This window comes from Eretmochelys imbricata, chromosome 2, assembly GCF_965152235.1.
Source record: "Eretmochelys imbricata isolate rEreImb1 chromosome 2, rEreImb1.hap1, whole genome shotgun sequence".
NCBI classification, from domain to species: Eukaryota; Metazoa; Chordata; order Testudines; family Cheloniidae; genus Eretmochelys; species Eretmochelys imbricata.
The window spans coordinates 7202690-7217056 of NC_135573.1; the positions used below are offsets into that span (position 1 = coordinate 7202690).

Here is a 14367-nt window from a genome sequence, read left to right on the forward strand (position 1 = left end):
TCGCACCACCCAACACCCACAGACTAACCCAATAACTGGAATGAGATCAAAGTATTACAACCTGCAGGAGACTAGACTATAATGTGCCACATGTGGAGAATAGAGGCTGAGGTGCATTGGGGCCCAAGGCCAGTACGTATAAGGTTGTATCCTCCCTTAATGTGGTTGCTTTATTGGAATCATTAGCTTTTTCCAGATGCTCTTTACATGGAGATGCGTCATGATGTGAACCCAGGAGCTGGTGGTCTTTTTTGTTGTACAGCTCTGGTGCGACCACACTTGAAATATAGGGTACAGTTCTTGGCCTGTCAATACCAAAAAGATGTCAAACAATTCACTGAAGAGCAGCAAAAAGCCTTAAAGGACTCTGAGGAATGACGCAGGGATGGCAGGTCTGTGAGTTCTTCTAAGAAGTCCATGGGTTCTTCATCTGGGGATCTGTAGTTGAGTAAGTAGGAGTTCTTGGCTCCTTCTGTCCTTTACTTTGTAGATGATACTGAGTGTGTTTTAGGGGATTTGGTTTATGTGGTGAGAGGATTCTTTTGCAGTGGTGACTGGGATGAGAAGCAGGACTGCTCTTCTGCTACCTGTTTTCTTCTTTCTGGCTCATGCTGATGACTTTCTTGGTTTGCATTGGCTGGAGATCTCTCATTTTAAGTGGGAGGGAGCTGCTGGCAAGATGTATTCAATGATGGGGCTTTCCCACACCTCTTGGTGCAAAATAGCCCAGATCTGTTGACATTTTAGGGTATGACGGAATCTCTCTCTCTATCTCGGGATTTTGAGGATGATGGGAGCAGCTTGAGTGTGTTTGTGGATGGGATCAGTGACTGACCAGAGCTGTCTCCTCTCCCTTTTGGTTTGGGTGAACTGCTGTATTTGCTTTTGTAGTTAAAGATGGTTTGTATTTGTATGTCAAAGCACTAAGAACATTTGGGGATAAGCGAGTTTTTTTGTGGGGGAGGGTGTGTGTGTTTGTTTTTTTTAAAGAAAACAAGTAAAACCAATTCTCAGCAATGCAGGCAAGGTCTGTTTACTCTTCCAAACTCAGATAGTGGTTAGGGACCTTGTCAAAGGTTTTCTGGAAATCTAAGTACACTATGTACACTGGATCCCCCTTGTCCATATGTTTGTTGACCCCTTCAAAGAACTCTAATAGATTAGTAAGACGTGATCTCCCTTTACAGAAACCATGTTGACTTTGCCCAACAATTAATGTTCTTCCATGTGTCTAACAATTTTATTCTTTACTGTTGTTTCAACTGATTTGCCCGGTACTGATGTTAGACTTACTGGTCTGTAGTTGCCAGGATCACCTCTAGGGCCCTTCTTAAATATTGGCGTTACGTTAGCTATCTTCCAGTCATTGGGTACAGAAGCTGATTTAAAGGACAGGATACAAGCCATAGTTAATATTTCCTCAATTTCACATTTGAGTTCTTTCAGAACTCTTGGGTGAATGCCATCTGGTCCCGGTGACTTGTTACTGTTAAGTTTCTCAATTAATTCCAAAACCTCCTCTAGTAACACTTCAGTCTGTGACAATTCCTCAGATTTGTCCCCTACAAAAGACGGCTCAGGTTTGGGAATCTCCCTACATCCTCAGCTGTGAAGACTGAAACAAATAATTCATTTAGTTTCTCTGCAATGACTTCATCATCTTTAAGTGCTCCTTTTGTATCTCGATTGTCCAGGGGCCCCACTTGTTGTTTAGCAGGCTTCCTTCTTCTGATGTACTTAAAAAAACATTTTGTAATTACCTTTTGAGTTTTTGGCTAGCTGTTCTTCAAACTCCTTTTTGGCTTTTCTTACTACATTTTTACATTTAATTTGGTAGTGTTTATGCTCCTTTCTATTTACCTCACTAGGATTTGACTTCCACTTTTTAAAAGATGCCTTTTTATCTCTCACTGCTTCTTTTACATGGTTGTTAAGCCACGGTGGCTCTTTTTTAGTTCTTTTACTGTGTTTTTTAATTTGGGGTGTACGTTTAAATTGAGTCTCTATTATGGTGTCTTTGAAAAGTGTTCATGCAGTTTGCAGGGATTTCACTCTAGTAGCTATACTGTACCTTTTAAATTCTATTTAACTAACCTCCTCATTTTTGCATTGTTCCCCTTTCTGAAATTAAATGCCACAGTGTTGGGCTGTTGAGGTGTTCTTCCCACCACAGGAATGTTAAATGTTGTTATATTATGGTCACTATTTCCAAGAGGTCTTGTTATAGTTACCTCTTGGACCAGATCCTGCGCTCCACTCAGGGCTAGATCGAGAGTTGCTTCTCCACTTGTGGGTTCCTGTACCAGCTGCTCCAAGAAGCAGTCATTTAAAGTATCGAGAAATTTTGTCTCTGCATTTTGTCCTGAGGAGACATGTACCCAGTCAATAAGAGGATAATTGAAATCCCCCACTATTATTGAGTTCTTTATTATGATAGCCTCTCTAATCTCCCTTAGCATTTCATCGTCACTATCACTGTCCTGGTCAGGTGGTCGTGTGAATTTTGCTTTTGGCTTCATTTAGAAATAAATGTAAGATTCGGCCGACTATCCTCTCCTTGTTTGGATTGAACTTGTTGAGAGCTGTTTGCTCTCATCTTGGAGTACAGTGTGAAATATCCCAGTCCTGATCGCAGTCGGGACAGGGAAGACACTGCACTGTCTAGGCCACTAACAGAGTTGTATGTCATATGTCTACTAATGGCAGCCAAACACAGATAGTCTCGGGTTCTATCTGCAGCCCCTCATCCACTTTGTCTCCCTGCTTGACAAAATAGATCCCTATGGATTTCTTGGCACTGGATCCCTCAAGGCTTATGAGTACTTGACCAATGCTACCCTCTAGCTTCAGGAGGAAAGAATAAACTAAGTGTGATCTCTTCAAATTCAAGATTTGCAGGGAAGTTAAGAAAATTTCATAGCCAACAGTATCAAAGGCATCTGATGGGTCTAAAATAATCCACATAGAGATTCAGAGATTATAAAGCCAGAAGGGGCCAGTGTGATCATCTAGTCTGACCTCCTGTATAGCACAGATGATAGGACTTCTCTAACTTATTCTCTAGTTCAAATAGAAATTATCTTTTATTGTTCCAATGGCTAATTACCCTCACTGTTAAAAAATTCATGTCATATTTCCAGTCTGAATTTGTCTAGCTTCAACTTCCAGTCACTGGATTGTGTTATGCCTTTCTCTGCTAGGCTGAAGAGCCCGCTGTCAAATATTTGTTTCCCATGGAGGTATTTACAGACTGTAATCAAGTCACCCTTTAGCCTTATATTAAGTTAAATAAATTGAGCTCCTGGAGTTTTAACTATAGGGCATGTTTTCTAATCCTCGAATCATTCTTGTGGCTCTTCTCTGAACCCTCTCCAATATATTAACTTCCTCCTTGAATTGTGGACACCAGAACTGTTTCCAGGACTGGTTCCACCAGTAGTAAATGCAGAGGTAATCAATATGCCTTCCCTGTTCCTACTCAATATTCACCTATTTATAGATCCCAGGTTCACATTCACTCTTTCGGACACAGTGGTGCAGTGGAAGCTCATGTTCAGCTGATTATCTCGCAGGACTCCAGAATCTGACCTTTGTACATTGCTGGAAGGAGGTCTTAAACTATTGAGACCAGCATGTTCTCTGTTCCAGACTGAAAGCTGGTCTGAAGGGAACCTAAATAACATGTGATTAGTTCCCTTTTAAGCAAGTGACGTAAAAAATATTTTTGCTGCCTTTCTGTTGTCTTCAGTTTATCAATATCCTTATTACAACCTGATAGTCTAAATGGAATACAGTGCGCTAGCAATGTTCTCATGGTTGTTTTAGCAGTACATACTATAGTAAATTATGGGTCTTTTCATGCAAGTGAATTTAGTGCTGAAAAAAATCCCAGATGGTCATTCTTCAAGGCTGAAATCTAGAGCTAGCACTGCTCAAAGAATGGGAACAGGGGAATTCTGAATCTTTTGTTGTTGGAAAATTCAAAATGTTTTGACCAGCTGTATTCACAGAATAGGAACATCACAGAAAGTTACCTCAACGTCTGCAAGATGCCTCGCACTGCTCAGCCAATGTGCTCCAACCCCAGCCTGGAAAGGACATCTCTAGAGTGAGAGTTTTCATGCCCATTTTTTCCCTTGGCCTTCGATGAGAATTTCAACAAAAGTACCAGTTAGTGATGATTGCAATGTTGGCATGTATGGTCTGGACACTTGTCTGCTAGACTGATGCTAACTGTACGCTTGTCATCACATCTGCTGCTTGCCAGGAGCTAGGATTCACGATGTGATGGAGAGACTGCCGAGACTCATCAAGTTCTTGGATTGCTACCCCTTCCTACTTCTCCATGTGGGCACCAATGATACTGCTAAGCATGACCTTGAGTGGATCACTGCAGACTACATGGCTCTGGAAAGAAGGATAAAGGAGTTTGAGGCTCAAGTGGTGTTCTCGTCCATCCTCCCTGTAGAAAGAAAAGGCCCAGATAGAGACCATCAAATCGTGGAAGTCAATGAATGTCTACGCAGGTGGTGTCGGAGAGAAGGCTTCGGATTCTTTGACCATGGGATGGTGTTCCAAGAAGGAGGAGTGCTAGGCAGAGACGGCCTCCACCTAACGAAGAGAGGGAAGAGTATCTTCGCAAGCAGGCTGGCTAACCTAGTGAGGAGGGATTTAAACTAGGTTCACCGGGGGAAGGAGACCAAAGCCCTGGGGTAAGTGGGGAAGTGGGATACCGGGAGGAAGCACGAGCAGGAGAGCGCAAGAGGGAGGGCTCCTGCCTTATATTGAGAAAGCGGGACAATCAGCGAGTTATCTTAAGTGCTTATACATAAAGACAAGAAGCCTGGAAAACAAGCAGGGAGAACTGGAAGCCCTGGCTCAGTCAAGGAATTATGATGTGATTGGAATAACAGAGACTTGGTGGGATAACTCACGTGACTGGAGTACTGTCATGGATGGATATAAACTGTTCAGGAAGGACAGGCAGGGCAGAAAAGGTGGGGGAGTTGCATTGTATGTAAGAGAGCAGTATGACTGCTCAGAGCTCCGGTATGAAACTGCAGAAAAACCTGAGAGTCTCTGGATTAAGCTTAGAAGTGTGAGCAACAAGGTTGATGTCATGGTGTGAGTCTGCTACAGACCCCCAGACCAGTGGGATGAGATGGATGAGGCTTTCTTCCGGCAACTAACGGAAGTTACTAGATCGCACGCCCTGGTTCTCATGGGAGACTTCAATCACCCTGATACCTGCTGGGAGAGCAATACAGTGGTGCACAGACAATCCAGGAAGTTTTTGGAAAGTGTGGGGGACAATTTCCTGGTACAAGTACTGGAGGAACCAACTAGGGGCAGAGCTCTTCTTGACCTGCTGCTCACAAACCGGGAAGAATTAGTAGGGGAAGCAAAAGTGGATGGGAACCTGGGAGGCAGTGACCATGAGATGGTCAAGTTCAGGATCCTGACAAAAGGAAGAAAGGAGAGCAGCAGAATACGTACCCTGGACTTCAGAAAAGCAGACTTTCACTCCCTCAGGGAACTGATGGGCAGGACCCCTTGGGAGAACAACATGAGGGGAAAAGGAGTCCAGGAGAGCTGGCTGTATTTTAAAGAATCCTTACTGAGGTTGCAGGGACAAACCATCCCGATGTGTAGAAAGAATAGTAAATATGGCAGGCGACCAGCTTGGCTTCACAGTGAAATCCTTGCTGATCCTAAACACAAAAAAGAAGCCTACAAGAAGTGGAAGATTGGACAAATGACCAGGGAAGAGTATAAAAATGTTGCTCAGGCATGCAGGAGTGAAATCAGGAAGGCCAAATCACACTTGGTGTTGCAGCTAGCAAGAGATGTTAAGAGTAACAAGAAGGGTTTCTTCAGGTATGTTAGCAATAAGAAGAAAGTCAAGGAAAGTGTGGGCCCCTTACTGAATGAGGGAGGCAACCTAGTGACAGAGGATGTGGAAAAAGCTAATGTACTCAATGCTTTTTTTGCCTCTGTCTTCATGAACAAGGTCAGCTCCCAGACTACTTCACTGGACAGCACAGCATGGGGAGGAGGTGATCAGCTCTCTGTGGAGAAAGAAATGGTTTGGGACTATTTAGAAAAGCTGGATAAGCACAAGTCTATGGGGCTGGATGTGCTGCATCCGAGGGTGCTAAAGGAGTTGGCGGATGTGATTGCAGAGCCATTGGCCATTATTTTTGAAAACTCATGACGATTGGGGGAGGTCCCGGATGACTGGAAAAAGGTTAATGTAGTGTCCATCTTTAAAAAAGGGAAGAAGGAGGATCCTGGGAACTATAGGCCAGTCAGCCTAACCTCAGTCCCTGGAAAAATCATGGAGCAGGTCCTCAAGGAATCAATTCTGAAGCACTTAGAGGAGAGGAAAGTGTTTAGGAACAGTCAGCATGGATTCACCAAGGGCAAGTCATTCCTGACTAATCTATTTGCCTTCTAAGACAAGATAACTGGCTCTGTGGATGAGGGGAAAGCAGTGGACGTATTATTTCTTGACTTTAGCAAAGCTTTTGATACAGTCTCCCACAGTATTCTTGCCAGCAAGTTAAAGAAGTATGGGCTGGATGAATAGACTATAAGGTGGATAGAAAGCTGGCTAGATTGTCAGGCTCAACGGGTAGTGATCAATGGCTCCATGTCTAGTTGGTAGTCAGTATCAAGCGGAGTGCCCCAAGGATCAGTCCTGGGGCTAGTTTTGTTCAATATCTTTATTAATGATCTGGAGGATGGTGTGGATTGCACCCTCAGCAAGTTTGCAGATGACACTAAACTGGGAGGAGTGGTAGATACACTGGAGGGTAGGGATAGGATACAGAGGGCCCTAGACAAATTGGAGGATTGGGCCAAAAGAAATCTGATGAGGTTCAAACAGGACAAGTGCAGAGTCCTGCACTTAGGATGAAAGAATCCCATGCACCGCTACAGACTAGGGCCCGAATGGTTCGGCGGCAGTTCTGCAGAAAAGGACCTAGGGTTTACAGTGGACGAGAAGCTGGATATGAGTCAACAGTGTGCCCTTGTTGCCAAGAAGGCTAACGGCATTTTGGGGTGTATAAGTAGGGGCATTGCCAGCAGATCGAGAGACGTGATCGTTCCCCTGTATTCGACATTGGTGAGGCCTCATCTGGAGTACTGTGTCCAGTTTTGTGCCGCACACTACAAGAAGGATGTGGAAAAATTGGAAAGCGTCCAGCGGAGGGCAACAAAAATGATTAGGGGACTGGAACAGATGAGTTATGAGGAGTGGCTGAGGGAACTGGGATTGTTTAGTCTGCAGAAGAGAAGAATGAGGGGGATTTGATAGCTGCTTTCAACTACCTGAAAGGGGGTTCCAAAGAGGATGGCTCTAGACTGTTCTCAGTGGTAGCAGATGATAGAACAAGGAGTAATGGTCTCAAGTTGCAGTGGGGAAGGTTTAGGTTGGATATTAGGAAACACTTTTTCACTAGGAGGGTGATGAAGCACTGGAATGCGTTATCTAGGGAGGTGGTGGAATCTCCTTCTTCTAAGGTTTTTAAGGTCAGGCTTGACAAAGCCCTGGCTTGGATGATTTAATTGGGGATTGGTCCTACTTTGAGCAGGGGGTTGGACTAGATGATCTCCTGAGGTCCCTTCCAACCCTGATATTCTATGATCACCAGACACTGAACTGTGTTTAGTCTGTCCTGATCATGGACAGACATGAATTGATGACCTAGAGGTGAACTATTATGTATTATGTTACTAATTCCCTGTGCAGTGTGTTCTTCCAACCTCTGAGGTTTGCACTTCAGTTAATGGTGAAGGCCCAAGCTCTTAAAGGCCATACTAGCAAGATCTGTTCGTGTGACTGTTCGTGATCGGTTTGCTAACATCTTTGATGGGTTTGGATGCAGTAGAGGAAATGGATCTGGGGCATGGCTATGTAAAAGAAAATTAGCTCTGGTCATTGATTATATATCCCTGTCTGTGTCTCTCTATAGACATATAGATAAATCTTTTCTAAGCTTTACCATTTCCATACAGTGACTGGAAGGATCGCATCAGCTATTGGGACTAGCTGGAGAGGAGGAGAAAGCAGTTATTGGTTAACTTCAGCTAATGACTGAAGTCCAACCACTTTCAACATCTGCTGCCAAGTTCTGGAATGGGAAATGAGCAGGGTATGTCCTTCTCCATGCCTGCCAATTGCAGAAGAAATGAGGAAATTCTACCACTCTGAACCTCCTGACAATTCACTAATGTTTGTAAAATTTCAAGTTTCTTTTTCACATGCGTATCTTTTTCAGTTTTGGTGAAACAGCTAAAAGCGACCGTAAATTCTTGTAGATTGGTAAATGTCACAAGCACAGTTCAGCTACTCTTGTAAGATTCCTTCATAAACATTTAAAAGAACAATAAATCAAATGTAGTGCTATGTGCTAAAGGTCTGCTGCGGAGCCTGGTCTGTGCAACAGAATGGCCTAAATTATCTGTTGGATGGAGGTTGTGATCCAATTTCCTCTCTGCATTTGGGAGGTTGGGATGGGGTGAAAAAGAAAACGAAAAAAAAACCTGCTTCAAATCAGTCTGGAGGCAGCCGTGCTATAAGAGACTGAAAATTATATTTTTGAATAACAGCCCCAAAATAAATCGTAAACTGCGTCCATAATGGTGGAATGAGCATGCAACTGGCAGGCATACAGAAGGACACCTCTGAGTCCAACCACTTTCAACATCTACCACCATATTCTGGAATATGGGGTGAGCAGGCTGTGTCCTTCTGCCTGCTTGCCAGTTGCAAAAGAAGGTGGTGAGTCTTCAATACGTGGTAAGCTGTTTGCTGGTGGTAAAGATCTCTCCCTGCCTTTTTCAGCACCTCTTTAGAGTGGGAACTTCAAGAAATTTTGGCTCTTTCACTGTTTTGGTTTTTTTGTAGGCTATTTGGATGACTTATCAGAGGTTTACTTCTTCCACACCTTTCCAAATACATGGGCATCCTCTGGTCTGAGCACTTACTCCTGCTCATTCCACCACAATGGAGGCAGCTTAGGATTTATTTTCGGGCTTTCTGTTTTCAAAAAAATAATTGTCGGTCTCTTATAGCATGGCTGCCTCTGGACGTATTTGTAGCTAGTTTCCTTTTTTTTTTTTTCCTTTTTCACCCCTTCCCACCCCCCCAAAATGCAGAGAAGAAATTGGATCACAATCTCCATCTAACAGATAATTTGGGGCATTCTGTTACACAGACCAGGCTCAGCCGCAGACCTTTAGCACATGACATTGCATTTGATTAATTGTCCTTTTAAATGTTTATGAAAGAATTTTTCAAGAACAGCTGAATTGTGCTCGTGACATTTACCAATCCACAGGAATTTACAGTCGCTTCGCTGTTTCACCAAAATGGTAAAAGATAAGTTTGCAGAAAGGCAACTTGAAATGTTATGAAAATTAGTGAATTGTCAGGAGGTATGGCGAGGTAGAATTTCCTATCTGATGTAAACTACGTTTTTACTCCCGTCTCAAGTACATCAGCAGCTACACAAACTTTTGCCTGTAATAACCACTTATTCCATCCCACCTAAGTTTGCTGTCAGAGAACGACAGCTTTTTTTTTATTTAAGCATTGAAGTGATAATGCTGGCAAGAGTAACTCCAATGTGCAGCCTAACTTTGTATTACTCAGTCTCAATACTATATGTAGTCTAGGAAGGATTGGATTTTTATCGGTAAGTGTCAGAAAATGTCCATTTCACTTTATATATATATATATATACACACATACACACACACACACACAGACAAAATATTTATAATAACTGAAATTTATAGATAAGGAAAGTAAGAAAAATGCTTCTTGAGAATTTAATAACATTTGATTTAAGAATATTTACTTTTTATATTTTGACGTGATGTTGACAATTTGTATTTTAACAGTTAAGCTTTAACATTTTGAATCTCAATGTCTACTGTCATTAAATAATTTTTGTCTCACCTCCCGCCATAATTTCCTGGAACTGTGAAAATTTAAATTGATAAAAAGAAGAAAAAATGCTTAGAAGTAAACATCAATATTATCTATCAAAATTATAAAAAAAAAGTCGAATTCTGCCAAGCGTAAATATATGTACTTAACAAATCTTAGGGGCAAATGTGTTAAGCACAAAACATTGTCATTATAATAAAATACAGAATTGTAGTTACATAGGGTGATTAGGAGCGGATTGGCATCTTGCTTTCTCTGTGTGGTACAGTGAAGTTTGTAATTATAAGGACATAGGAATTGTCAGACTGGATCAGACCCAAGGTCCGTCTAGTCCAGTATCCTGTCTTCCGACAGTGGCCAATGCCAGGTGCCCCAGAGGGAATGAACAGAACAGGTGATCATCAAGATGGAAGAAGCGATAGGCCAGTGGTCCCCAAACTTTTCAGGGTCATGCGCCCCCTTACCCCTCTCCGCTGCCTCTGTGCTGCCAGGAGTGGGGGCGCGGCTCCTGGGGGTTGGGGGGATGTGAATAGGAGTAAGGGGCGTGGGGGCGGGCTGAGGCTGGGGCCGCAGCTAGTGGGACGGGTCTGGGGCCGGGAGCATGGCTGGGGCCAGGAATGGAGCCACAGTCGGGCTGATTCTGGGGGTAGGGTCGAGGTTGGAGCCGCTGCCAGGCCACTGTTGGGGGATGCGTCTGCGGGTAGGCCTGGGAGCTGGGGCCGTGGGTATGGGCGGGGCCAGAGCAGAGCTAGAAGCGGAGCAGGGCTGGATGGTGCTGCCTCCCTATCCACTGTGGGGGCTGGCCTGGGCCCAGCTGTGCCCCCACAAACTTTCCTCCATGCCCCCATGAGGGGGCACGCTCCACAGTTTGGTGACTTCTTCCAGAGGCTGACCAGTTGTTATTACCCTCAAACTATATTAACTATGTGCCTGCTTCATGATGTTCTGCCTTTTTCCAACCTTGCACTTATGTAGACATAAAGGGTGACATTTTTTCCAAAGCCACGTAGGGAATGTAGATGCACAAATTCCACTGAAATTTGTATCATAATAGGGGAGGTATTCAAAGGTACAAATAAGGGTTCGGCACCTAACCTCCATCTGTGACTTAGAAAACCTCTCCATGTGTCTGAATCCCCGAGGCAGCTTTGAAAATCACTGCTAGTAGGTATTGATAATAGGTGATTTGCTGTATGTGACAGTCTGTTATCCTGCATATGTTAGTGCATCATGATTTCACTTGTATACGTTTATTTCCTCTTCAAAGTGTAGCTGTGGTCAGAGAATGGTGTAAGTCCTTACTCAGTGTCACTTGACTCACATCTGCTCGCTTCACAACACAAAAACATGTTTTCCTACTGGTTAGCTCTGCAGAGCCACTACCATGGTGGGCGAGTGACCTGAAGTCTGTTTTGCTCATGTGTCACTCACTGAATTGTCAACTGAGTTCCAGCCTTCATGTCTTGGCTACTGGTAATGATTTAATGGTAATGATTTAAGGGAAAAGGGAGTGCTTGCGAAAAGTTTTTCGCTGTTGCTAGCTGCGGTTTGCATCTGCTGGTGTTTTTATCAGAGCACATCTCATTGGCATGGTGCTTAAAATGCATGGGACAGCTTGTCTACAGGAAGGCATCATTGCTAAAAGCAGTAGAGCTGACCCAGTGTTCATGGTGGGCAGTGTTTGCAAAATTTCCTTGGTGCAGGTGAGGCTTAAAAGGCCAGGCTGCATGGTCAGATCTTAGATGGAGTTTGTAGATCTAGCAGTTATCTTTTGAGTTGTAACCGGAGCTTGGTATTTGAACAATCTTTTACACTTCTCTCATGCCTTTTATTCAGGAATCTCAACGCACTTCATTTGGCCTTCCCAGGTAGGGAAATACTGAGAGAGAATAATTTATAGAACCTCATGGTGTGATGTCATTTTGTTAGCGTTTAACCACATTTTAAGTATTCAATAAAATATAGTTCCTGAATTAACAGAGAAGATTGTCATTGCATTGGGTCCCTTGTGGTTTTGTGTGAAGTCCTGCTGCTGTGTGAGATAAATTAATCATTATAGCTGCATTCTTAATACCTGAGTATTATGAGTAGTGTTGCAAAGAGCTTTATTTGGAAAGTTTGCTGAATTTTCAGCTTAGTGTACACACTGCAGAAGTCTTGATTTTTTTTGTAATGGTCTTAAAATCTGTAGATACACATTTTCTTTGCTTCCCATAAACTGCAGAATGAAATCTGTGTTTCTAGGGGCTGTCTTTTTTGCTTATTTGTGTGTTTAGGGCTAATACAGTTTGGCTGATAGATGTGCCTTGTTGAATAGGAGAGGCCTAGAGGTCAGCCAGGGTCTGCATGGGAGAGGGTCTCCAACTCCCTAACAATCCACACGCACCCCCAAACCCTCCCCCAACTGTTTCATACTTCTCCCACCCAAACCCAACAATCCTCCAGGTTCACTTCCAGGATCCAGACCAGCAATTACTTCCCTCTCCCTCAGCTCCTCCGTTACCCCTTGCTCCCCCAAGAAGCAGTGCGGGAATTATGTTGTATTGTGTGTGTATTGAATCATTACTCAGAGTTCTGTATTAATATACCTTAGTAAAGAATCTATTTGTCAAAAAACATCTTTTGAATCTTTTTTGTCCTCTGTTTTGTTACAGACATACTTGCTGACATTTTGAAATAAATTACCAAAATAATTGAAATGGGCGTGATTATATTGTGTTATTTTGGCAAATAAAATATGCAGAATTTTGTGGAATTTTAAAATGTGCACAGAATTTTTAATTTTTTGGTTCAGAATTCCCCCAGGAGTAAAGTTCTTCCATAATTGTTCATTATGGGATTTCTTGTACTGCCGTCTAAATCAGATAGTACTGTCCACTGTCTGGCGAGATACTGGAATAGATGATCCGCTCTGATACTCTATGGCAATTCTTATAATCCAAAGTTAACTAGAAACAACTTGATTCATCCACTGCTTGTTTATCTTAACGTGATGGCTGATAACGTAAACTGAGATTTACAGGTTGACCTAGTTCATTAGCAGGGTAAGTTTAAAGTGATAAACACAAGTGATTGTTACTAATCCTAGCAGGTTTCTGGTGTTGATAGACTTGAATGACAGCTGGGAAGGTACTGAGTAGATTGGGAAGGACATCACTGAATTTATTATTGTAGAATTCAGTGGATAGAAGGATGTTGCAAAAATGTCTAGATCAGAGGTTTTCAATCGGTGCGGTGCACCCCCCCTTGGGGGGCATGGGGGAAATGTTTTGGGTGGCATGGCTGGAGCCCAGACCAGCCCCTACAGAGGGCGGGCAGGCAGGGAGCGCCGCCCAGTTCCTCTCCTGGCCCCGGCCTTGGCTGTCTGCCCTGCACCAGGGGTCCTGGCTGCCTGGAGATCCGTTCCCGGCTGTGGCTGCCAGCTCCATGTCTGGGGCAATGTTCTCTCTAATTTTTTTCCATCCATGTGCAGAATAAATTTTGTTATGTGCACCGAGGTATGTGCGGATGTGCGCCACCAGTAGAAACAAAAAAACCTAGATATGATATATATTTTTAAAAAGTTATCATAGGGATAGTTACTCCAGCCAGGACAGGTTAGGCATTTTTAGAACTCACTACCCAAAAAAGTAAATTTAAGTCTAAAAGAGAAATAAAAATTATGACATAGACCAGTCAAAACACTAAAATAACACACTCTGAAAGAATAAAATTACAGAGAATATATGTGCATTGCAGAAGGAACCAAGAAGTAACAACAACAATAATACAAGTATGTGTTGGGGGGTGAGTGTGACAGAGACAGTATATGTGTGTGCGTAACAGAGGGGGTGTGTGTGAGAGACACAGAGATGGTGTGTGACGCGGTGTGTGTATGTTTGTGACACACAGACTGTGTGTGTGTGAGTGTGCATGCTGGCTGCTGGGGAAAGCTGTGCGCTGTCTCTTTAAGACACTCACTGAAAGCTCTCCTGCTCTGTCCTGAGGCCTATTGTCTCCCTTCCCCCATGCTGAGGAGATGGGGTACATGGGCGGGGGGAAGAGAGAGAGACTGTATGAGCTAGCTGCTGGGGAAATCTCAGAAACTGTGCACTGTCTCTTTAAGAAAGACACTCAGTCACTCACCATTCAGACAGTCCTCCTGAGCCAGGCTGTCCCCTCTGCCCTGCTTTGCGGAGATGGGGTACAGGGGCGCCCTGACATCAGCACCCTCCCCCCCGCCCCCATTATGCACAGCCAGCAGGAGAGTCCCAGGAGCAGCTGCAGGACGGAGCAATGTAGCAATGTGGGCGGAGGAGCATTTGAATCTCTCCTGCATGCCGCCCAAGCACGCAGCTTACAGGGAACACAGGTCTGGGGTCCTGCCTGTCTGCCCGGCATAATGCATAAGCTCGAGGGGATGAGGT

At 43.7% G+C, this 14367-nt stretch overlaps 1 protein-coding gene across 10 annotated transcripts in view; it reads left to right on the forward strand.

Moving 5' to 3' along the window:
• TSNARE1 (t-SNARE domain containing 1) overlaps nt 1–14367 on the forward strand; it is a 710453-nt gene that overhangs the window by 39090 nt on the left and 656996 nt on the right. The window lies entirely within an intron of this gene.